This window comes from Pristiophorus japonicus, unplaced genomic scaffold (assembly GCF_044704955.1).
Source record: "Pristiophorus japonicus isolate sPriJap1 unplaced genomic scaffold, sPriJap1.hap1 HAP1_SCAFFOLD_231, whole genome shotgun sequence".
NCBI classification, from domain to species: Eukaryota; Metazoa; Chordata; class Chondrichthyes; family Pristiophoridae; genus Pristiophorus; species Pristiophorus japonicus.
The window spans coordinates 862,957-888,559 of NW_027252026.1; the positions used below are offsets into that span (position 1 = coordinate 862,957).

Here is a 25,603-nt window from a genome sequence, read left to right on the forward strand (position 1 = left end):
GGGCCAACCAACTCGACTCACTTGTGAGCGTCCGGGAAGGGAGGTATTTTTATAATCGCGTGCTGGCAATGTAGTAGCAGTGTGGACAGACGGGGCTGTAAAGGAAATCACAGAATGTCACCAACACCGAGTGTAGATAGGAACACGCAAACATGGAGGTTGGGGAAAGGCCATTGCAGTCCATTGGGTGGTCCCAAAGTTCACAAAAACCCAAACTGTACTGTCGTCCATAGCCCAAAACACTTCTTTCACCAAAAGAATCTACTCAGCTCCCTCTTGAATTCACTAATACTCTCACCTTTCAATGACTCAAACAATAGAAAAATACTAAGCATGCTGGAAATCTGAAATAAAAACAGAAAACGCTGGAAATACTCACAGCACCTATGAATGCCCATCTTTCCCTGGCTGTGTATTTGCTTAAAAACTGTCCATCTCTAACCCCTTCCAGTTCTGACAAAAGGTCATCATCCTGAAACGTTAACTCTGTTTCTCGCTGCACAGTTGCTGCTGATCTGCAGAGTATTTCCAGTATTTTCTGTTCTTATCCCTTCAATGACTATGGGCAGCTGATCCAGATGTGGTAGTTACCGTGAAATATTTATTTAAACGTACAGGATTGCAGTTTCCCGAACCATGCCTGTCTGATACAGAAGACAAGAGCAACTCCAGCAATGAGAGTAAGTCCCAGCACAGCCCCCACACTGATCCAGACAATCCTCAGGTCTTCATCCATTTGCACGTTAGGATCTGTGAAAGTGAGAGGGACATGTAAGGGACTGGACTAACAGAATAAGGTATTTGCCATCAAATATTGGACCTTTACCAGCCCTGATCCACAAGGTGATGTCAGACGCAGATATAATATTATTACAATGTGAACTGTACTTACTGGTTACATTGAGCTGCTCCCACTGATATCTCCCCACACTTTACAGTAATAGGCGGCAGTGTCACTGGGCTGCACATTTGTGACTGTCAGAATGAAGCTGTTATTGGAGGTGTCTCTGGAAGGCTGGAGACGGTCAGTGGAACCTGGGCTCCCTCGTGTGCTGCCACTTGCCTTCTGTGTTAAAACCCACTCCATATCTTGCCCCGGTAGTTGCCGGTACCAGTGCACATCGGTGTCACTCACTCTGGAGTGCCGCATGGTGCACTGTAACCGCGCCGTGTGACCCTCTGTGACACGTTCCAGGCCCGGAGACTGGATAACTACTCCTTTAAGGGGAAAGGAAAGATAGAAATAGCTTGAAGACCATCGACAGATGGGGAGGTGTCCTTCGTGCTTAAATGCAAAGCACAATATTGCATTGTTCAGCAAAATCAATTCCAATAATTAACTCGTAGAGTTAGTTAATTACTAATTCATGAGAAGAGAAACCTTTTAATGCAGAGCTTGTATTGAACTGTTGGCACCATTGGGAGATTTGAACTCATGACGGGTTGCTAGTCCAGTCCCATAACCATTAGCCTAGCGGTTACTGTACTGGACAGTCTCCTTCCAATCAGTAGTGATAGAAGGATTCATCTGTAGTGCCATCAAGCGACACCTACTCATTAATAGCCACCTCTCTTTCCGTTGAGTTTCCACTTCAGCCATTCAGCTCCAGATGTCATAACAGCCTTGATGCAAACATGGACACAAGGCAGCTTTCCAATCTGTATGGCACCAAAGAGCCTCAACAAAATTAGGTAAATGGCCTGTAGCTGAGGCCATACCTAACACACAGGAAGATGTTTTGGTTGTCAGAGGACAATCATTTCAGCCCTGGGACATTATGCTTCGTTCCTTTGTCCCAACCATCTGCAGCTGCTTCATCAATGAATTTCCCTCCATCATAATGTCAGAAATGGGGCTGTTCACTTGTGATTTCCACAGCAGACCCTGGACTACATCTAGGCTTGGGTTGACATTTGGCAGGTAACATTTGTGGCCTATCAATTGGCGCATTGAATTTACAATCCTCTTCCTCGCTGGAAGAGGGAACCAGTGCTGTGGTGTAGGATTTAAATTCACATCATGTGGGGGGGGCGGGCAATGAAAGAACAAGATAAGGAAACAGAAAGGAAAAAAAATGGACAAGGAATGTAGGAATAAGGAGTGGCCGTAGGTTCTATTAAGTCGGCCTGAGATGGCAGGCGGGGCCTCAGTTTAATGTTCATCTGAAAGACGGCACCTCCGACAGTGCAGCACTCCTTCAGTACTGCCCCTCCAACAGTGCCATACTCCCTCAGTACTGCCCCTCCGACATTGCAGCACTCGCTCAGTACTGCCCCTCTGACAGTGCCATACTCCCTCAGTATTGCCCCTCCGACAGTGCAGCGCTCCCTCAGTACTGCACCTCCGACCATGCAGCACTCTCTCAGTACTGCCCATCCGACAGTGTAGCACTCCCTCAGTGCTGCCCTTCCAACAGTACAGTGCTCCCTCAGTACTGCCCCTCCGACAGTGCCATACTCCCTCAGTACTGCCCTCCCAACAGTGCAGCGCTCCCTCACTACTGCCCCTCCGACAGTGTAGCGCTCCCACAGTACTGCCCTTCCAACAATGCAGCGCCCCTCAGTACTGCCCCTCGGACAGTGCCTTTCTCCCTCAGCTGCTCCCCCGACAGTGCCGTACTCCCTCAGAACTGGCCCTCCGACTGCAGCGCTCCCTCGGTATTGCCCCTCTGACAGTGCGGTGCTCCCTCGGTACTGCCCCTCCGACAGTGCAGCATTCCCTCAATACTGCCCCTCCGATAATGCGGCGCTCCCTCAGTGCTGCCCCTCCGACAGTGCGGCGCTCACACAGTGCTGCCCCTCCGACAGTGCAGCGCTCCCTCAGTACTGTCCCTCCGACAGTGCAGCACTCCCTCAGTACTGCCCCTCCGACAGTATAGCGCTCCCTCAGTACTGCCCCTCTGATAGTGCAGCACTCCCTCAGGAAGGAAGGATGTAATCGGAGATTGATAGTGGGGGAGAGAGAGAGGGAAGCCACGATTATGTGGATGGGGGAGAGAGAGAGGCCACGATTGTGTGGGTGGGGGAGAGAGAGGTCATGATTGGGCAGGTGGGGGAGAGAGGGAGGCCATGAATGGGCGGGTGGGGGAGAGAGAGGCCATGATTGGGTGGGTGGGGGAAGAGAGAGGGAGGCTATGATTGGGCAGCTGCGGGAGAGAGAGGGAGGCCACGATTGGGCGGCTGGGGGAGAGAGAGGGAGGCCATGATTGGGCGGGTGGGGGGGAGAGAGAGAGAGAGACCAAGATTGGGTGGGTGGACGGGGAGAGAGGGCACGATTGGTCGGGCAGGAGAGAGTGAGAGAGAGAGAGAGAGAGAGAGGCTACGATTGGGCGGGTGGGGGAGAGAGCGGCCATGACTGGGCGGGCGGCGGGGAGAGAGAGAGAGAGAGAGAGAGAGAGAGGCCATGATTGGGTGGGTGTGGGGTGTTATATTTGTAACCTTGTATATATATTGTACCGCCACAAGAGGGCTCATTCCCTGGAGTCCCAAGGGATCCCACAATCCCTTGGGAGCACAGGTACTTAAGGAGGCCTCCCAGGCTGGAGAGGCACTCTGGAGACCTGCAATAAAAGACAAAAGTCACACTTTACTTTTAGCTCACAGTATCCAGTCAGACTCTTTATTCATACATAACAACTGGCGACGAGATACAGATGACAAACCCAACGATGCAGAGAACAGTGGCAATCCTGGAGAAATTTTTGGAGGGAAATGATTGGGAAGTCTTCCAGGAGCGACTCGACCAATACTTCGTGGCCAACGAGCTGGAAGGATAAGCGAACACTGCCAAACGAAGGGCAATTCTCCTCACCGTCTGCGGGGCACCAACATATGGCCTCATGAAAAATCTGCTTGCTCCAGCGAAACCCAGAGAGAAATCGTACAATGATTTATGCACACTTGGCTGGGAGCATCTGAACCCAAAGGAAAGCGTTTTGATGGCAAGGTACCGGTTCTACACCTACAAAAGTTCTGAAGGCAGGAAGTGGTGAGTTATATCGCTGAGCTAAGACGCCCTTGCAGGACATTGCGAATTTGAAGGACATTTGGAGCACATGCTCAGAGACTTTTTCGTACTTGGCATTGGCCATGAAATGATACTTCACAAACTTTTGACTGTGTAGACCCCAACCTTGAGTAAGGCCATAGCAATAGCCCCGGCGTTCATTGCCACCAGTGACAATACTGAGCAAATCTCTCAGCACACAAGTGCTGCTACAAGTACTGTGAACAAAGTGATGTTGTTTTCACATCGCAACGTACAGGGCAGGCTCCACACGCCTGCAGCTGCACGTCCGCAGATGTCTCAGAGTCCACCATCAAGGGTGATGAATGTAAGGCCATTAACACCTTGTTGGCGCTGCATCATTTCCATTCATGCTGCTTCAAAGGGTACGTTTGCAAGGGCTGTGGAACAATGGGACACCTCCAATGTATGTGCAGGCGAGTTGCAAATCCTGTTAATCCTGCAAACCACCATGTAGCAGAGGATGAACAGATCCACGGCAGATCATCACGAACCAGAGCCTCAGACTGAGGAGGCAGAGGTATATGGGGTGAACACATTTAGCACAAAGTGTCCCCCGATAATGCTGAAGGTTGAACTAAATGAACTCCCGGTGTCAATGGAGCTGGACACGGGTGTGAGCCAGCCCATTATGAGCAAAAACACTTTTGATAAATTATGGTGCAGCAAGGCCTCAAGGCCAGTCTTGACTCCAATCCTCACAAAACTGAGACCTTACACAAAGGAAATGATTCCCATAGTCGGCAGTGTTACTGTAAAAGTCTCCTACGATGGAGCGGTGCACAAGCTACTACTCTGGGTGGTACCGGGCGATGGTCCCACGCTGCTTGGCAGGAGCTGGCTGGGAAAGATACGCTGGAACTGGGACGACGTCCGCGTGCTCTTGCCCGCTGACGACACTTCGTGTGCCCAGGTCTTAAACAAGTTCCCTTCACTGTTCAAACCAAGCATCGGGAAGTTCCAAGGAGCAGAAATGCAGATCCATCTAATTCCAGGGGTGTGACCCATCCATTACAAGGGAAGAGCAGTACCGTACATGATGAGAAAAAGGGTAGAGATCGAGCTAGGCCAGCAGCATCATATCGCTGATCGAATTCAATGAGTGGGCCAGTCCGATCGTTCCAATCCTCAAGTGAGATGGCACAGTCAGAATCTGTGGTGATTACAAAGTAACTATCAATCGTTTCTCCCTGCAGAATCAATACCCACTACCAAAGTCCGACGGCTTTTTGCCACGCAGGTGGGAGGAAAGATGTTCACGAATCTGGACTTGACCTTGGCCTACATGACGCAGGAGCTGGAGGAATCATCGAAGGGCCTCACCTGCATTAACACACACAAAGGTCTCTTCATTTATAACAGATGCCATCCGCCACAGACCAGGCACAGAAAACTCTGCCCATGCTCTCAGTAGGCTGCCATTGCCCACCACGGGGGTGGAAATGGCACAACCCGCAGATTTAGTCATGGTAATGGAAGCATTTGAGAGTGAGCAATCACCTGTCACAGCCCAACAGATTAGAACTTGGACAAGCCAGGAACCCTAGTTAAACTTGCCCTAGTTAAAAACTGTGTGCTGCACGGGAGCTGGTCCAGTATCCCAGTGGAAATGCAGGAACAGATAAAGCTGTACCAGTAGCACAAATATGAAATGTCTATACAGGCAGGCTGCCTTCTGTGGGGCAATCGAGTAGTGGTCCCCAAGAAGGGCAGAGATACCTTCATTAGTGACCTCCACAGCATCCACCCAGGCATCGCAATGATGAAAGTGATATCCAGATCCCACGTGTGGTGGCCCGGTATCGATGCGGACTTAGAGTCCTGCATGCACAGATGTAACACATGCTTGCAGTTGAACAATGCACCCAGGGAGGCGTCACTAAGTTTATGGTCTTAGCCCTCCAAACCGTGGTCTAGGATCTATGTCAACTATGCAGGCCCGTTCTTGGGTAAAATGTTTATTGTGGTTGCAGATGCGTTCTCCAAATGGATTGAATGTGAGATAATGTTGGCAAGCACATCCGCTGCCACCACTGAAAGCCTGCGGGCCATGTTTGCCACGCACGGACTACCCAATGTCCGTGTGAGCGACAATGGGCCATGTTTTACCAGTGCCGAATTCAAAGAATTCATGACCCGCAACGGGATCAAACATGTCACATCTGCCCCGTTCAAATCAGCATCCAATGGTCAGGCAGAAAGAGCAGTGCAAACTATCAATCAGGGCTTGAAGAGAGTAACTGAAGGCTCACTGCAGACTCGCCTATCCTGAGTCCTGCTTAGCTACCGCCCGAGACCCCACTCGCTCACTGGGATTCCACCTGCTGAACTGCTCATGAAAAGGGCACTTAAGACAAGGCTCTTGTTAGTTCACCCTGATTTACATGAAGCTGCCTGCTCTCTTCCTGTTCAACAAAGCACATATTATGATAGCTCAAATGTGTCACGCGAAATTGAAATCAATGATCCTACATTTGTATTAAATTATGGACAAGGTCCCAAGTAGATTCCTGGCACTGTTGTGGCCAAAGAGAGCAGGGTGTTTCGGGTCAAACTTTCAAATGGACTCATTCACTGGAAACACTTGGACCAAATCAAACTCAGATTCACTGAGCAACCCACTTTGTACCCTACTTTCTTTGACCCCCCCCCAACATACACACCAGTGCCAACCGACACCGCGGTTGGCCACGCAGCAGAACCCACCATCCGCAGCAGCCCAGCAGGACTCACCATACTAGGCAGCTCAGCAAGGCCAGCTGCACAGTAGCCCAGTGACGGCCCAACAGATAATTCACCAATACCAGCGTCATTTGTACCGAGACGATCAATCACGGCAAGAAGGCCCCCAGATCGACTCACCTTGTAAATAGTTACACTGTTGACTTTGTGGGGAGTGTTATATATGTAACCTTGTATATACCTTGTACAGCCACCATATGGCTCATCCTCTGGAGTCTCAAGGGATCCCACAATCCCTTGGGAGCACAGGTACTTAAGGAGGCCTCCCAGGCTGGAGAGGCACTCTGGACACTTGCAATAAAAGTCTAAGGTCACACTTTACTTTGAGTTCACAGTATCCAGTCAGACTCTTTATTCATTCATAACAGGGGGAGAGAGAGTGAGAGAGAGACCACGATTGGACGGGTGGGGGAGAGAGAGGCCATGATCGGGCGGGCGTGTGAGAGAGAGAGAGGCCACGATTGGGCGGGTGGGGAGAGAGAGAGAGAGAGAGAGAGAGAGAGAGAGGGGCCATGATTGGGCGGTGTGAGAGAGAGAGAGAGGCCACGAGTGGGGGAGAGAGAGAGGCCATGATCGGGCAGTGGTGGGGAAGTGAGAGAAGCCACGATTGGGTGGGGGAGAGAGAGAGAGGCCGCGATCGATGGGGGGATAAGAGAGAGAGAGAGAGAGAGAGGCCACGATTGGGTGGGGGGGGGGGAGGAGAGTGAAAGAGAGAGAGGGAGGCCATGATCGGGCGGGGGGCAGAAAGAGAGAGGCCACCATTGGGCGGGGGAGGGGGGGGGAGAGAGGACACGATTGGGCGGGGGGGGAGAGGCTACAATCGATGTAGGTGATGGCGGGGGGTGCAGTCCTGCCCCTCTTGCCCCAGAAGCAGTGCTGGAACATGCACTTACCTTGTGGATTGGGCCGCTCCCGCCTCCCTTTCACTGCCGGATTACCCGACTCCCGGGAAACCTGCGCAGGAGCTGCCTTGCTTCATTTTCAGTTCTGATCCCGAGCGCCGCACTTTCCAGAACCTCTCCCCATTATTCACCTAATCCCAGACACTGGGTGTTGTCAGGCTCTTGACTCTATAGGCCTTGTCGCCAAGCCTGATCCTGGTCCTCTGCCAGTGTCCACACACACACACACTTTCCGGCAGGGACCATGGGTTAGTCATTTAGTGTGGGAACCATGGCTGCCTTGTCCTTCCCCACTGCAGAGTTGCTAAAGTCAACGTTAACGTGCCAACTGCTGGCCTCATTAGCAGATCCTCAGGACAGCCCAACCCTGGCATTTCCCCTTGTGATGAACACATGATTCACATTTGGAGCCACTGCTGGCTCCTATTTAAATGCCACATTAACACACACACCATTTCAGTTGGGTCGCTTTTGAATTCAGGCAGGAGCTGTCTTTGGAATTTTAATTTCTTATGTTATATATGTAAACCTGTAAATACCTTGTTTAATTATTAGAGGGCCCATCCCCTGGAGTCCCAAGGGATCCCACAAGCCCTTGGGAGCAGCTGTACTTAAGGAGGCCTCACAGGCTGGGGAGGTACTCTGGAGGCCTGTAATAAAAGACTACGGTCACACTTTACTTTGAGCTCTCAGTATCTGGTCAGACTCTTTATTCATACACAACATTATTGTTCTATTAAACCAACAACTTCTTTGTGAAAATAAAACCCTTCCCATCTTGGACAATCCATCCTTTCCCCCTGCCCTGCTGTGGGTCGGATACAGGTCCCAGTGTGGATATCTGAACGGAATATATGGAATTAAGGATAGTAAAGTAAACGGGATATATGAAAATGTATACGCCATGGAAGAATAGCTGGGAGAATGTCAGATTGCAAATAGTGCAACATCAGCATAGCTAACAATCTGTCTCAAGGTTTCAAGTCACTAATCCTGCCAATAATATATAATTGTAACATGAAATACATCTGCAGAATTGCAAGGTCTCAGTTAATAGTCACACCATTAGATTGAAACATTTGGAGGCAATACTTGAGCTTTCAAGAAGAACATCTCATATAGATTGACTAATGAGTGTCTGAGTTAGACTGTCAATCCATTTGTATTTTGTTATCTGATTTCAAAACTGTATAACTGTTAACGCTTTACGATGTAACTTCACCTATCCGTAGGGAGTGTGTACGCTCTATCCAGAGAGTATATCTTCTGTCTGATAGGTCTTACTGGCCGGTAATAAAGACTGCTTTGTTCAAAGCACAAGAGGTATTCGACTCAGTAATTTTACTGAACCAGATTGAATAAAAGAATCCAGGAATTAACACCAGTGCGGTCTGTTCCTGTGAACCTGCGAGTGATAGCTAACATTTACATACCGATGACATTCAGCTGGGTTCCTGCTCCATCGATACGGCTCCACACACTGCAGATATAGGCAGCGGTGTTTCTGTGCTGCACGCCTGTGATGGTCAGAATGAAGCTAATACTGGTGACATCCCTGGAAGACTGAAAATGGTCAGCAAAACCCCGCTACTTTTTTAATGTATTATTTGTGTAATGAAGTATCATCTCCTTGTGTGTACCAGGGAGCTGTTGGGACCAGTGAACATCCACTTGCCTGACGTTGTCTTTCTTCATGGTGCAGCGTAAGCTCACAGTCTGACGCTCTCTCACGCTATAGACTGTCGGAGACTGAACCAGTACTGGTTCCGCCACTGCACCTGGGAATGTGATTGGTAAGTAAATAAATATAACTTAACGTAAGAATGACTTGCATTTCTATAGTGCCTTTCACAACCTCAGGACGTCCCAAAACGCTTTACAGCCTGGTGTGTAGTCACTGTTGTAATGTAGGAAAGGCGGCAGCCAATTGCAAGCTCCCACAAACAGCTATGTGATAAAGACCAGATAGTCTGTTTTACAACAACAACTTGTATCTATATAGCGCCTTTAATGTAGTAAAATGTCCCAAGGCACTTCACAGGAGTGTTGTAAGACAAAAATGTGACACCGAGCCACGTAAGATGGGGCAGATGACCAAAAACTTGGCCAAAGAGGTAGGTTTTAAGGAGCATCTCAAAGGAGGAAAGAGAAGCAGAGAGGTTTAGGGAGAAATTCCAGAGCTTAGGGCCGAGGCAGCTGAAGGCACAGCCACTGATGGTTGAACGATTATAATCAGGGATGCTCAAGAGGGCAGAATATGAGGAGCACAGACATTCTCGAGGGGGGGGGTTGTGGCATTGGAGGAGATTACAGAGATAGGGAGAGGCGAGGCTATGGAGGAATTTGTAAACAAGGATGAGAATTTTGAAATTGAGGCAAATGTTGATTGAGGAATAAATATCGGCCCAGGACACGGGCGATAACCCTTCTTCTTCGAACTCTTCTACGAAATAGTGCCAAGGGATCTTTTACATCCATCTGCGAGAGCAGACGGGACCTCGGATTAATGTCTCCCCCGAAAGACGGCACTTCCGACACTGCAGCACTCCCTCAGCACTGCAGTGGATTTATGAGCTCAAGTCTCTGGAGTGGGACTTGAACCCACAACCCAACAGTGCAATATATCCCAACAGTGGATAGTCAAGGGGCTATAATGGAGGAGGAACACAATCACAATCACTAATGAGGTGGTACTCATTAAATAATGGGACTAAAGGTGTAGAAATCCCCTGGACCTGATGGCTTGCATCCTAGGGTCTGATTAGTGGATTAGTGGATGCATTGGTTGTAATTTACCAAAATTCCTTGGATTCTAGGGAGGTCCCAGCAGATTGAAAAACTGCAATTGTAACACCCCTATTTAAAAAAGGAGGCAGAAAAAAAGCAGGAAACTATAGACTAGTTAGCCTGACATCTGTGGTTGGGAAAATGTTGGATTCCATTATTAAAGAAGCAGTAGCAGAACATTTAAAAAAGCAGAATTCAGTCAGGCAGAGTCAGCATGGATTTATGAAAGGAAAGTTGTTATATATGTGGACTTGTATTTACTCTGTACAGCCACCAGAGGGCTCATCCCCGGGAGTCCCAAGGGATTGCATAATCCCTTGGGAGGACAGGTATTTAAGGAGGTTTCACAGGTTGGAGAGGCACTCTGGAGACCTGCAATAAAAGACTAAGGTTACACTTTACTTTGAGCTCACAGTGTTCAGTCTGACTCTTTCTCCATACACAATAACTGGCAACGAGATACAGATAACAAATCCAAAGATGCAGAGAACAGTGGGCATCCTGAAGAAATTTTCGGAGGGAGATGATTGGGAAACTTTTGTGGAGCGACTCGACCAATACTTCGTGGCTAACGAGCTGGATGGGAAAGAGAGCACTGCCAAATGAAGGGCAATCCTCCTCACCGTCTGTGGGGCACCAACGTATAGCCTCATGAAGAATCTGCTCACTCCAGCGAAACCCACGGAGAAATTGTACGACGATTTGTGCACACTGATCCGAGAGCATTTTAACCTGATGGAAGGCGTTCTGATGGCGAGGTACCGGTTCTACACCTACAAAAGGTCTGAAGGCCAGGAAATGGCAAGTTATGTCGCCGAGCTAAGTGCATTGCAAATTTGAAGGACATTTGGAGCACATACTCCGAGACTTTTTCGTACTTGGCATTGTCCACAAAACCATACTTCTCAAATTTTTGACTGTAGAGACACCAACCTTGACCAAGGCCATAGCGATAACCCAGGCATTCATTGCCACAAGTGACAATACGATGCAAATCTCTCAGCACACAAGTGCTGCTACAATTACTGTGAACAAAGTGATTGGCTAACTAACAGAGAACACAGAGTCGGGATAAATGGTTCATTCTCGAGTTGGCAATCAATAACTAGTGGGGTGCTGTGGGGATTAGTGCTGGAACCTAACTATTTACAATCTACATTAACGACTTGGATGAAGGGACCGAGTGTAACGTAGCCAAGTTTGCTGATGATACAAAGATGGGAGGAAAAGCAACGTGTGAGGAGGGACAAAAAACTTGCAAAAGGACATAGACAGGCTAAGTGAGTGGGCAAAGATTTGGCAGATGGAGTATAAAGTGTAAGGTTATGCACGTTGGCAGAAAAAATCGAAGAGCAAGTTATTATTTAAATGGAGAAAAATTACAAAGTGCTGCAGTACAGCGAGACCTGGGGGTCTTGGTGCATGAAACACAAAAGGTTAGTATGCAGATACAGCAAGTGATCAGGAAGGCCAATGGAATTTTAGCCTTTATTGCAAAGGGGATGGAGTATAAAAGCAGGGAAGTCTTGCTACAGTTATGCAGGGTATTGGTGAGGCCACATCTAGAATATTGCGTAAAATTTTGGTTTCCATATTTAAGAAAGGATATACTTGCTTTGGAGGTAGTTCAGAGAAGGTTCACTAGGTTGATTCCAGAGATGAGGGAGTTAACTTATGACGAAAGGTTGGGTAGTTTGGGTCTCTACTCATTGGAATTCAGAAGAATGAGAGGTGATCTTATCGAAACGTATAAGATTATGAGGGGGCTTGACAATGTGGATACAGAGAGGATGTTTCCACTAATAGGTGAGACTAGAACTAGGGGGCATAATCTTAGAATAAGGGGCCGTCAATTTAAAACTGAGATGAGGAGGAATTTCTTTTCTCAGAGGGTTGTAAATTTGTGGAAATCGCTGCCTCAGAGAGCTGTGGAAGCTGGGACATTGAATAAATTTAAAACAGAGACAGTTTCTCAACCGATAAGGGAATAAAGGGTTATGGAGAGCGGGCAGGTAAGTGGACCTGAGTCCATGATTGGATCAGCCATGATCATATTAAATGGCGGAGCAGGCTCGAGGGGCCGTATGGCATGCTCCTGCTCCTATTTCTTGTTATGTTCTAGCCTTCCGACTCAGGTGGGAGTGCTGCCCACTTCTCCGAGAGAACTCACTCTTGCTGAACTTACAACCAGGGTCCTGAACTTAAGGAAAGGTAACTTCGATGGTTTGAAGCATGAATTGGCTAGAGTAGACTTGCAAATGATATTTAAAGGGTTGACAGTGGATATGCAATGGCAAACATTTAAAGATCACATGGATGAACTTCAGCAATTGTACATCCCTGTCTGGAGTAAGAATAAAATGGGGAAGGTGGCTCAACCCTGGCTAACAAGGGAAATTAAGGATAGTGTTAAATCCAAGGAAGAGGCATATAAATTGGCCAGAAAAAGCAGCAAACCTGAGGACTGGGAGAAATTTAGAATTTAGCAGAGGAGGACAAAGGGTTTAATTAAGAGGGAGAAAATAGAGTATGAGAAGAAGCTTGCCGGGAACATAAAAACTGACTGCAAAAGCTTCTATAAATATGTGAAGTGAAAAAGATTAGTGAAGACAAACGTAGCTCCCTTGCAGTCGGATTCAGGTGAATTTATAATGGGGAACAAACAAATGGCAGACCAATTGAACAAATACTTTGGTTCAGTCTTCACGAAGGAAGATACAAATAACCTTCCAAAAGTACTAGGGGACCGAGGGTCAAGTGAGAGGAGGAACTGAAGGATATCCTTATTAGGTGGGAAATTGTGTTAGGGAAATTGATGGGATTGAAGGCCGATAAATCCCCGGGGCCAGATAGTCTGCATCCCAGAGTACTTAAGGAAGTGGCCCTAGAAATAGTGGATGCATTGGTAATCATTTTCCAACAGTCTATCAACTCTGGATAAGTTCCTGTGGACTGGAGGGTAGCTAATGTAACACCACTTTTTAAAAATGGAGGGCGAGAGAAAATGGGTAATTATAGACCGGTTAGCCTGACATCAGTCGTGGGGAAAATGTTGGAATCAATTATTAAGGATGAAATAGCAGCACATTTGGAAAGCAGTGACAGGATCGGTCCAAGTCAGCTTGGATTTATGAAGGAGAAATCATGCTTGACAAATCTTCTGGAATTTTTTGAGGATGTAGTTAGTAGAGTGGACAAGGGAGAATCAGTGGATGTGGTGTATTTGGATTTTCAAAAGGCTTTTGACAAGGTCCCACACAAGAGATTGGTATGTAAAATCAAAGCACATGGTATTGGGGGTAATATACTGATGTGGATCGAGAACTGGTTGGCAGACAGGAAGCAGAGAGTTGGGATAAATGGGTCCTTTTCAGAATGGCAGGCAGTGACTCGTGGAGTGCCGCAGGGCTCAGTGCTGGGACCCCAGCTCGTTACAATATACAACAATGATTTGGATGAAGGAATTGAGTGTAATATCTCCAAATTTGCAGATGACACTAAACTGGGTGTCGGTGTGAGCTGTGAGGGGGACGCTAAGAGGCTGCAGGGTGACTTGGACAGGTTAGGTGAGTGAGCAAATGCATGGCAGATGCAGTATAATGTGGATAACTGTGAGGTTATCCACTTTGGGGGCAAAAACGCAAAGACAGAATATTATCTGAATGGTGGCAGATTAGGAAAAGAGGAGGTGCAACGAGACCTGGGTGTCATGGTTCATCAGTCATTGAAAGCTGGCCAGATGCAGCAGGCGGTAAAGAAGGCAAATGGTATGTTGGCCTTCATAGCAATGGAATTTGAGTATAGGAACAGGGAGGTCTTACTGCAGTTGTACAGCGCCTTGGTGAGGCCTCACTTGGAATATTGTGTTCAATTCTGGTCTCTTAATCTGAGGAAGGACGTTCTTGCTATTGAGGAAGTGCAGCAAAGGTTCACCAGACTGATTCCCGGGATGGTCGGACTGACATATGAGGAGAGACTGGATCAGCTGGGCCTTTATACATTGGAGTTTAGAAGGATGAGAGGGGATCTCATAGAAACATACAAAATTCTGACGGGACGGGACAGGTTAGATGCGGGTAGATTGTTCCCAATATTGGGGAAGTCCAGAACCAGGGAACACAGTCTTAGGATAAGGGGTAGGCCTATTAGGACTGAGATGAGGACAAACTTCTTCACTCAGAGTTGTTAACCTGTGGAATTCCCTGCCGCAGAGAGTTGTTGTTGCCAGTTCATTGGATATATTCAAGAGGGAGTTAGATATGGCCTTTACGGCTAAAGGGATTAAGGGGTATGGAGAGAAAGCAGGAAAGGGGTACTGAGGGAATGATCAGCCATGACCTTATTGAATGGTGGTGCAGGCTCGAAGGGCCGAATGGCCTACTCCTGCACCTATTTTCTATGTTTCTGTGTCTCTACTGCCTGATGTGAATTACTGACCAGCTTGCTTTTTGCCCACCAGATGCCAGGTTGCTCTGTATTTAATGACGTACACTAACAGTGTTGAACAGGAAGGGAGGAATTGTATGTGGGAGTGTTATAGCTAGAATATTCTGGCCGGTGATCTTGTACATTATTGCACGCTGCACATGCTGAGAATGCCATTGCCAGAATGTGGTTTGAAACTGTAGACCTGTTGGAGAGAAGCCCCAACTCTTGAGACAAGGCGAGGCTTTCAAGTATAGGCTTTAGGGAAGACAGTAAAAGACAATTCAATAGATACATTTAATCATGTTATTGTGAGAGGGTCTTCATATTTAGAATTTTATATTATGTTTAAACTTTATTTCTGACATTAGAAAATTAATTTATGGCGAATAAATTGCAATTATTATTGGTCAGTCAGTGGTCAGCGGAAAATGAACGGCGCTCACCGTTCATTACACTTAAGGTTAAACATTTGTTTGCTTAGCACCACCCGTTAGTGCCCAAGAGGCGGGGGGTGGGGGGGCACTAGAACATAAGAATATAGAAATAGAAGCAGGAGTCGGCCATTTGTCCCCGCAAGCCTGCTCCGCCATTTAATCAGATCATGGCTGATTTGATCTTGGGCTCAGCTACACTTCTCCGTCCACTCCCCATAATCCTTATCATTGAAACATATACTTGCATTGGAGGTAGTTCAGAGAAGATTCACTCATTTGATTCCTGAGGTGAAGGGATTGACTTATGAAGAAAGGTTGAGCAGGTTGGGCCTATACACGTTGAAGTTCAGAAGAATGAGAGATGATCTTATTAAGACATATAAAATAATGAGGGGGCTGGACAAAGTAAATGCAGAGAGGATGTTTCCACTCATGGAGTTATCTAGAACTAGGGTGCATAGTTTTCGAATAAGGGGTCGCCCATTTAAAACTGAGATGAGGAGGAATTTCTTCTCTCGGTTGTACATTCTCTGTGCCAGAGAGCTAAGGAGGCTGGGTCATTGAATATATTTAAAGCGGAGATAGCAGAATTTTGAGCGATAAGGGAGTAAATGCATATGGGGAGCGGGCTGGAAAGTTGAGCTGAGCCAATAATCAGATCAGCCATGATCTTATTGAATGGCGGACCAGGTTCGAGAGGCCCTTTGGCCTACTCCTGTTCCTATTTCCTATGTCTCTTATATTTACACAGTACCAGATCTAAGATACCCTGCTCCCTGGTTGTTTCCACAATGTACTGTCCAAGGAAACCATCCCAGATACACTCTATGAATTCTTCCTCAAGGCTATCGTGCCCAATTTGATTTGTCCAATCAATATATAGAGTAAAATCACCCATGATTATTGCCGGAACTTTCTTACAAGATTCCAATACTGCTTTATTTATGCTCTGCCCAACAGTGTAGTTTCTGTTAGGGGGCCTATAGACTATGCCCACCAATAACTTCTTCCCCTTATTGTTTCTTATCTCCACCCAAATTGATTCTACATCTTGATCTTCTGAGCCAATATCATTTCTCATTACTGCACTGATCTCATCCTTTATTAACAGAGCTACCCCACCTCCTTTTCCATTTTGTCCATCCTTCCGAATTGTCAAAAATCCCTGAATTTTCAGTTCCCAGCCTTGGTCACCTTGCAACCATGGCTCTGTAATGGTTATCAGATCGTACCCATTTATATCTATTTGTGCCGTCAATTCATCTGTCTTGTTACAAATGCTGCGTGCATTCATATAAAGTGCTTTTGATTTTGTCTTTTACTATTTTCCCTGCTTTGACCTCACTTTCTGATACACTTATGTTTATAAATTCTGTCCCTTCCTGTCACACTCTGGTTATCATTTCCCCCATCGCTCCCCTGCTCTACTGCCTTCTAGCCGCTAAGCACTTGCTGCCCGAGTGCCGCGCTGTCGGTGCCTGCCGTGAACCTCAGTGGTGGTTTAGCAGCGGCGCTATCAGTTAACGCCGTGCACTCTAGCACCACCCACTTGGTGACGTCATGGGTGTACAACGCCACGTTAGTGCCGCGATCCTGAACTTCACTCCTTTCGCCTGCCGTAGCGCCTGGCACTGTCACCGACAGGGAGAGCGGGTGTTCCATGGAAGCTCCTGGGGCGATGTTATAGAGCAGGAGCCTGTGGCTGGTCAGTTGTAAAATCTTTTAACATTGCCGTGATTCTGTGAGGTCGCACATACTGCTGCCGATGTTTCCAACGCTCCCTTCACCTTTCTGTCATTTTTCAGGTTTCCGAGCACCAGACCTTCATTATCCATGCAGTGCTACCACCCCTAGAGCCCTCAAAGTAGCGTAGAACGCTTCCCTAAGTGCTCCACTCCCCTCTTGGGGCGCTACTAGTGAATATCCCGTTTGGACACGGTAAACATCGCCCGGCGCTAATATTAGAACAGATTTTTAGGCCTAAGACTCTCTGTGGGCTTTTGCACTGTAACTTGCGATAATCAGAGAGTAAAAACAGCGCGGTGCCCTCGACAGGGGATCTAGGACCTGTTTGAACACACCGTGATTCCTCCCGCAAAATCTGCACCATTGTAAAAAAAAAAAGTATTATGAGTAATTGGATTGGTTAACAAATCATGACAGTGAAATGTTGGGTTTTTTCGATATAAAATGTTGACATGGGCCTTGAATTTTCTCGCAATCCTCAGCACTTGCACCATTATTGTGCTAAAAAAGAGCGAGGAAATTGGTTTTTTGACACATTTATGTACTGTGGGAAAACTCTCCATCCTCTCCAGAGGTTTTCGGGCCCGAGGACCATGGGAAGTGGATGGTGCCAATAAGTGTTCACCCATGTCCCTGATTACAGAAACAGGAAAGGGTTTATTTAAACTCAATATTGCAGATTTGTGACCAGTCTTGAGTTTCATCGAACAATAAAAGTGCGCCAGAGCTGAGCTACCTTCGGTGGACTGGATTGAATCGGTTTGGAGAATATAAAGGAGCAAAGCAAGTGCTGGTCATCCTGAGACAAGGGGCACTCCATCACACATGGTGCAGTGAGAGTTTCAGCCCCTATCGGCCACTGGAGAACCAGTTAAAATGGAAGAATAAAATGTTGTCCTGAAGTGGTGAACTGGCTGTCAGAGTTACAGCAGCAGCAGTTATTTCTCCAGATGTTTGAACACTCAAAGGACTGACACCATCGACCACAACAGACCCAGAAGGTTTGGCAGGCTGCTCTAACACTATCCAGCAAGATGCCCATTGAACACCACCTTCCTACAGTGCCTATACTTTATAAGCCGATTATAAAGTCCAGTCGTAGCCCGAGAATCAGCTGCAACTGCTTCTCTTCCCTAACCACCGACTCCATCCCTCTCCTGGCAACTGTCTGAGGCTGGACCAGACCGCTCGCAACCTTGGTGTCGCACTTGACCCCGAGATGAGCTTCTGACCACATATCCGCACCATCACCAAGATCGTCAACTTCAACCTCTGTAGCATGGTCAGACTCTGCCCCTGCCTCAGCTTATCTGTTGTTGAAACCTCCCATCCATGCCTTTGTTACCTCTAGACTTTACCCTTGTGCTCGTGACCTAAATTGGCTCCTGGTCTGTTAATGCCTCAAAAATTCTCATCCTTGTTTTCAAATCCCTCATCCCTCCCTGAATTCCACCAGCCCTACAACCCTCCGAGATCTCAGCGCTCCTCCAATTCTGGCCTCTTGTGCAACCTCGATTTCAATCGCTCCAACATTGGCGGCCATGCCTTCAGCTGCCTCGGCCCTAAGCACTAGAATTCCCTCCCTAAACCTCTCCGCCGCTCGACCTCTCTCTCCTCATTAAAACCTACTACTTTGACCAAGCGCAGTATCACATTTTGTTTGATAATGCTCCTGTGAAGTGTCTTGGGATGTTTTACTATGTTACAGGTGCAAGTTGTTGTTATGCATGTGAATCCTCTGAGGGCTACTGCCAGGAATAAAATCAGAAAATGCTGGAAACATTCAGCAGTTCAGAGCATCTACGGAGAGAGAAACAGAGTTAACGTTTCAGGTTGATGGTCCTTCGTCAGTTCTGACCTGCTGAGTATTTCCAGCATTTTCTGTTTTGATTTCCGATTTCCAGCATCCGCAGTGTTGTGCTTTTGAGTCGCTGACAGGGTTTTCTGTACATGTTGAACCTCCCTTATCCAGAACCCTGGAAACCTGGCCTGTTCTGCATAAGGGATTTTTCCGGATGAGGGGTGGTCATGTTAAATTGGATGGTACAGGTACTGAGCAAGGGGATATCAGGGCTGGCTGGCTTGGGGCTGGGAGTGCGGCAGAGAGATCATGGGGCGGGGGTTGGATCGCGGGGTCAGGCCAACGATTGCTGGAGTCGGCAGCGAGGAAGGACTTCAATTTGTTCATGTAGGACTTCTGAGCATGTGCCACCGGTGGCCGGGAATGGTTCTGGACGAGGGGTGGCTCTGGATACGGGAGTTCTGGATAAGAACATAATAACATCATAAATAGGAGCAGGAGTAGGCCATACGGCACCTCAAGCCTGCTCTGCCATTTAATACGATCTTGGCTGATCCGATCATGGTCTCAGATCCACTTCCCTGCCCGTTCCCCATAACCCCTTATTCCCTTATCGGTTCACAAACTGTCTATCTCTATCGTAAATTTATTCAGTGTCCCAGCTTCAATAGCTCTCTGAGGCAGTGAATTCCACAGTTTTACAACCCTCTGAGGAAATAAATTTTTCCTCATCTCAGTTTTAAAACGGCCCCTTATTCTAAGATTATGCCCCCTAGTTCTAGTCTCCCCTATCAGTGGAAACATTCTCTCTGTATCCACCTTGTCAAGCCCCCTCATCATCTTATACATTTCGATAAGATCACCTCTCAATTCCAATGATTAGAGACCCAACCTACTCAACCTTTCCACATAGGTTAACCCCCTCATCTCCGGAATCAACCTTGTGAACCTTCTCTGAACTGCCGCCAAAGCAAGTATATCCTTTCATAAATATTCGAGGTGTGGCCTCACCAATATCCTGTATAACTGTAGCAAGACTTCCCTACTTTTATACTCCATCCCCTTTGCAATAAAAAACAAGATTACATTGGCCTTCCTGATCACTTGCTGTACTGTAGCACTTTGCAATCTTTCTCCATTTAAATAATAACTTGCTCTTTGAATTTTTCTGCCAAAGTACGTGACCTCACACTTTCCAACATTATACTCCATCTGCCAAATTTTTACCCACTCACTTAGCCTGTCTACGTTCTTTTGCAGATTTTTTGTGTCCTCCTCACCCATTGCTTTTCCTCCCATCTTTGTATCGTCAGCAAACTTGGCAACGTGACACTCAGTCCCTTCTTCCAAGTCGTTAATATAGATTGTAAATAGTTGTGGTCCCGGCACTGATCCCTGTGGCACCCCACTAGTTACTGATTGTCAACCCGAGAATGAACCATTTATCCTGACTCTCTGTTTTCTGTTCGTTAGCCAATCCTCTATCCATGCTAATATATTACCCCCAACCCCGTGAACTTTTATCTTGTGCAGTAACCTTTTATGTGGCACCTTGCCTTCTGGAAGTCCAAATACACCACATCCACTGGTTCCCCTTTATCCATCCTGTTCGTTGCATCCTCAAAGAATTCCAGCAAATTTGTCAAACATGACTTCCCCTTCATAAATCCATGCTGACTCTGCCTGACCGAATTATGCTTTTCTAAATGTCCTGCTACTGCTTCTTTAATAATGGACTCCAACATTTTCCCAACCACAGATGTTAGGCTAACTGGTCTCTCGTTTCCCGCTTTTTGTCTGCCTTTTTTTTTTAAAAATAGGGTCGTTACATTTGCAGTTTTCCAATCTGCTGGGACTTCCCCAGAATCCAGGGAATGTTGGTATATTATAACCAGTGCATCTACTATCCCTGCCGCTACTTCTCTTAAGAGCTTAGGATGCAAGCCATCATGTCATGGGGATTTATCTGCCTTTAGACCCATTATCTTACTGAGTACCACCTCCATTGTGATTGTGTTAAGTTCTTCGCCCCCTCCCCCCCTCCATTGCCCCTTGACTATCCACTGTTGGGATATTGTTAGTGTCCTCTACTGTAAAGACTGATACAAAATATTTGTTCAGAGTTTCTGCCATCTCCATGTTCCCCATTACTAATTCCCCGGTCGCGTCCTCTAAGGGACCAACATTTACTTTAGCCACTCTTCCTGTTTATATACCTATAGAAACTCTTGCTATCTGTTTTTAAGGGAGGTTCAACCTGTACTTGAAATGAAGGCACAGGTTTCACCCACTCAGTGTTGAAGGGGAGAATGTGGGGCAGTAATAATGTCCAATGAAGCCTTTTTTCCACAGCCTCAGAGATGTGATCACACAGTCACGGCAATGTTTGCACCGCAAGTTTAACGTTGGTGCATAGCTAAAGTTCCATTGCAAATCCAGTGTCAGGATTTAACTCCACTCTGGAGTGAGGTGCAGTGAGAGTCAAAGTCAGACATTAATCCAGAGCGCCATTTGGATATCCTGTTAAAGGTGCTATATAAATGCAAGTTATTTTTATGCAGACAGATACAGTGATCTTTCCTAAACAGGCAGCCAGGAGCCAAGTCATACTTAAAGCCAAACTCCAGCTCCCGTCTCACACCAGAAGTTGGTGTAAATGCACGCTGAATGGAATCTGCCAATATAATAATGCTGCTTCCTCTTCTGAGGCACACATGTTGAAATTGGATATTAATAAATTCAGCACATTGCTAGATCACTGCAGAATATGTATGTCTAACAGGACACGGTTTCGCAATCAGTAACAGAACCCATCAAAAGTCGAACATACTGAACCAAACATTCACTACTTCCAAACCAAACTGGAACAAGTACCTACCCACAGAAGAGCAGAGGGTCAGAGTGAAAACCAGGAATATTTTACAGATCATTCCAACTGGAAAGCGTGCCCCTACAGCCACTAATCTATCAGACACTATAATCTATCAGATAAGCAGATGTTACTTGGTGACACCAGTTACTTGTGACAAATCATCAGGTGGTACGTAGAGGGAGGAGGGACAGATATCAAAGCAAACAGGCTGACAAGACTTCAGTGATACTAAATGAAAAGGATAATACAATAATTGGGTTGTGCGTAAGGCAGCTTGGAAGCAAATTCCGAATTCTGGTCTAACTCCTTAACTGCAGTTATTTTCCCAGCTCCTGCTCCCACCAGAGGAACTGAGTGTTTCTACCCATTGTCAACAGTACCTTTTACATCTTCCAATCTTCAAAATGTGGTTCCAGGGAAGCCAAGCTGATGAAAGAAAGTGATGCAAGGTTTACGAACCAATATAATGAATACAGGACAGCTACAAAAGGATAAATAAGAGAGTAACAGAGTTAACTAGCAATAAAAACATAAAGGAAATAAAAAGGCTTCAACAAGCATATTGGGTAGTGAGCAGGTAGTCAGGGCTACTGAGAGATGGGGGAGGCAAAGGTCGTCGTGGGAGGGTGGGAATGAAAGCGATATGACATAAGGCCTTTGTCTCAGCTTTCATAGAGGAGGTGGTTATTGAGATGTAGAACCAGCAGAGGTGGGGGTTATTATTCACACACAGATTGGACACAACACACAACTTAAACTTAAGGTAGGTGGATGGTTTCCATCTCAGGATCTTGAGCGAAATGAGTGAAGAAATACTTCAAATGGGCACCCAGCACAAAGGGGCAGAAGGGGAAGCTCACATTAACGGTAACGATGGCACCTCTGCTTGGGCCCACATGCCACCTTTGCCCCTATGTCCAGCTGCTTCCATGTTGCATCCTCACTAATTCCATCCTGGCATCTTACCTGTCCGAGCATCAGCACTGATACGCCCATTAGTGAGGCACTGGACAGTGAGAAGGGTTATCACCAGGCGAACCACTAGTGAGAATGAAGACCGAGGAGTGGATCAGTACCGTTCCACCATGGCAGGAGGAGAAACAACAGTCCTCCACGAACGGCCCAGGCCAATGATTTGGGAGCATCAGTCTCGTGAGCAGCTGGTGGAGACACTTTCCACGCATGTGGTTGAGAGGATGAACAAGTGGGAGGAGTCCAGCACCAACATCTGCAACAATATTTATTCTTCCTGCACCTCCCAAAAAGCCTCCTGAACTTCGACTTAGCTGCTGCCAGACTGATCAACCTACTCCTCCCCCTGAATACTTTTCTGCCAACTTGACTCCCCAGATTTCGAACCCCTCCCTCCCAAAATGGCGAGCTACCATATGATTAATTATAACGTGCCTTCAGCTTGGTGGTTCCATGCAAATGAGGCCTGACCCTGAAAATGAATCCGGCTTCTTACAGCCTACCTCAACAACAACAACAACTGGTATTTATATAGCACCTTTAACACAGTGAAACATCCCAAGGTGCTTCACAGGAGTATTATGAGACAATAAAAATTGACACCAAGCCACATAAGGAGAAATTAGCGCAGGTGATCAAAAGCTTGTTCAAAGAGGTAGGTTTTAAGGATTGTCTTGAAGGAGGAAAGAGAGGCAGAGAGGTTTAGACAGGGAGTTCTAGAGCTTAGGGCCCAGGCAACAGAAGGTATGGCCACCAATGGTTGAGTGATTATAATCGGGGATGCTCAAGAGGGCAGAATTAGAGGAACGCAGAGATCTCGAACAATGACGGACAGGAAAAGACCTACTGCTCCATCCAGCCTGTCCCACACAATTGTGATACCTTGTGTACCACAATATATACACTCCACCCCACTCAAAACCATGTCATCTCCTGGGAGAGGTGAAAAAACAGAAAGAAACCCAGGCCAAATGAGGGAAAAATGCGGGAAATTCCTCTCCGCCCCCTGCCCCCAGGTGATCGAAACTAATCCGGGAGATCACGTTGGCCCTGATAATTTCTTGCAGTACCTACCTATTGTATGAGGTGATCTCCACCCCAACCAGAAACAGGTTCAGCTCTCGCTTGAAGAAATTCAGTGAATCCGTGTCCATCGCATGAGCCAGCAGTCTGTTCCAGGGTAGAAACATAGAAAATAGGCGCAGGAGTAGGCCATTCGGCCCTTCGAGCCTGCACCACCATTCAATGGCTGATCATTCCCTCAGTACCCCTTTCCTGCTTTCTCTCCATATCCCTTGATCTCCTTAGCCCTAAGGGCCATATCTAACTCCTTCTTGAATATATCCAATGAACGGGCATCAACAACTCTCTACGGCAGGGAATTCCACAGGTTAACAACTCTGAGTGAAGAAGTTTCTCCTCATCTCAGTCCTAATTGGCCTACCCCTTATCCTAAAACTGTGTCCCCTGGTTCTGGATTTCTCCTACATCGGGAACATTCTACCTGCATCTAACCTGTCCCGTCCCGTCAGAATCTTGTCTGTTTCTATGAGATTCCCTCTCATCCTTCTAAACCCCAATGTATAAAGGCCCAGTTGATCCAGTCTTTTCTCATGCGTCAGTCCTGCCATCCCAGGAATTAGTCTGATGAACCTTCGCTAAACTCCCTAAATAGCAAGAACGCCCTTCCTCAGATTCGGAGACCAAAACTGAACACAATATTCCAGGTGAGGCCTCACCAAGGTCCTGTACAACTGCAGTAAGACCTCCCTGCTCAAGTACTCAAATCCCCTAGCTATGAAGGCCAGGGTCCACTGTTCCCTGGGCAAAGAACCACCTCCTAACATCTAACCTCGATCTGGCCTTACAAAATTTCACATCGTGACCCCTGGTCCTCCCTAACCTTTGTAATTGGAACAAACTGTCAACTCGAACATAATCGCTTCCCTTCATTATCTTATAAACCTTGATTAGATCAGCCCTAAGTCTTCTCCAATATGTAGAGTCCCAGCTCGTTGAGCCTACCTTGATAACTAGGAAACTTTAAACTGGGAACTAGTCAAGTGGCCCTCCTCTGCACCCTTTGCAAAGCCTCAAAATCACCCACCATGTGAGGATACCAAAACTGACACAGTGTTCCACGTGCAGCCTGAGGAAGGTCTCTTACAAGGGGAGAAAGTATACTCACTATTTTAGGATCTCTCCGCCCATCACCTGCCCGATGAATGCTCCACTTCAAGATTATCCCTGGGTCTGTAAGTGTAGTAGATCATTTACTATGAAGATAATTCCTCATGTGGGGGGAGGGGGTGAAAATGGGTATCTTTGAACTAGGCTGTGAGTGACAGTTTCATTCAATGGTCAGCGGCACCTTTATAATATTTGCTTAATATCAGTCTGGGCTTCAAAGCGAAGGATGGGTATGACTGTTCCTGAATTTGAAACTTTTGTTCATTGAAACTGATTATTTTTGTCGATTAATTAGCAATCTCGTTGTGCGAGGCCCCTTGGGGAAGAGTGACCATAATATGGTGGAATTCTGCATTAGGATGGAGAATGAAACAGTTAATTCAGAGACCATGGTGCAGAACTTAAAGAAGGGTAACTTTGAAGGTATGAGGCGTGAATTGGCTAGGATAGATTGGCGAATGATACTTAAGGGGTTGACTGTGGATGGGCAATGGCAGACATTTAGAGACCGCATGGATGAACTACAACAATTGTACATTCCTGTCTGCCGTAAAAATAAAAAAGGGAAGGTGGCTCAACCGTGGCTATCAAGGGAAATCAGGGATAGTATTAAAGCCAAGGAAGTGGCATACAAATTGGCCAGAAATAGCAGCGAACCCGGGGACTGGGAGAAATTTAGAACTCAGCAGAGGAGGACAAAGG

The 25,603-nt window shown here is 46.8% G+C and overlaps 1 long non-coding RNA gene and 1 pseudogene across 1 annotated transcript in view; both read right to left on the reverse strand.

The window, feature by feature from the left end:
• LOC139245689 (uncharacterized) overlaps positions 1-25,603 on the reverse strand; it is a 304,862-nt pseudogene that overhangs the window by 184,747 nt on the left and 94,512 nt on the right.
• Positions 22,182-25,603, reverse strand: part of LOC139245694 (uncharacterized) — a 46,786-nt gene continuing 43,364 nt past the window's right edge. Inside the window, exon 3 of the long non-coding RNA XR_011590066.1 lies at positions 22,182-22,220. This is a non-coding gene — a long non-coding RNA (uncharacterized lncRNA). The remainder of the gene's footprint in view (positions 22,221-25,603) is intronic.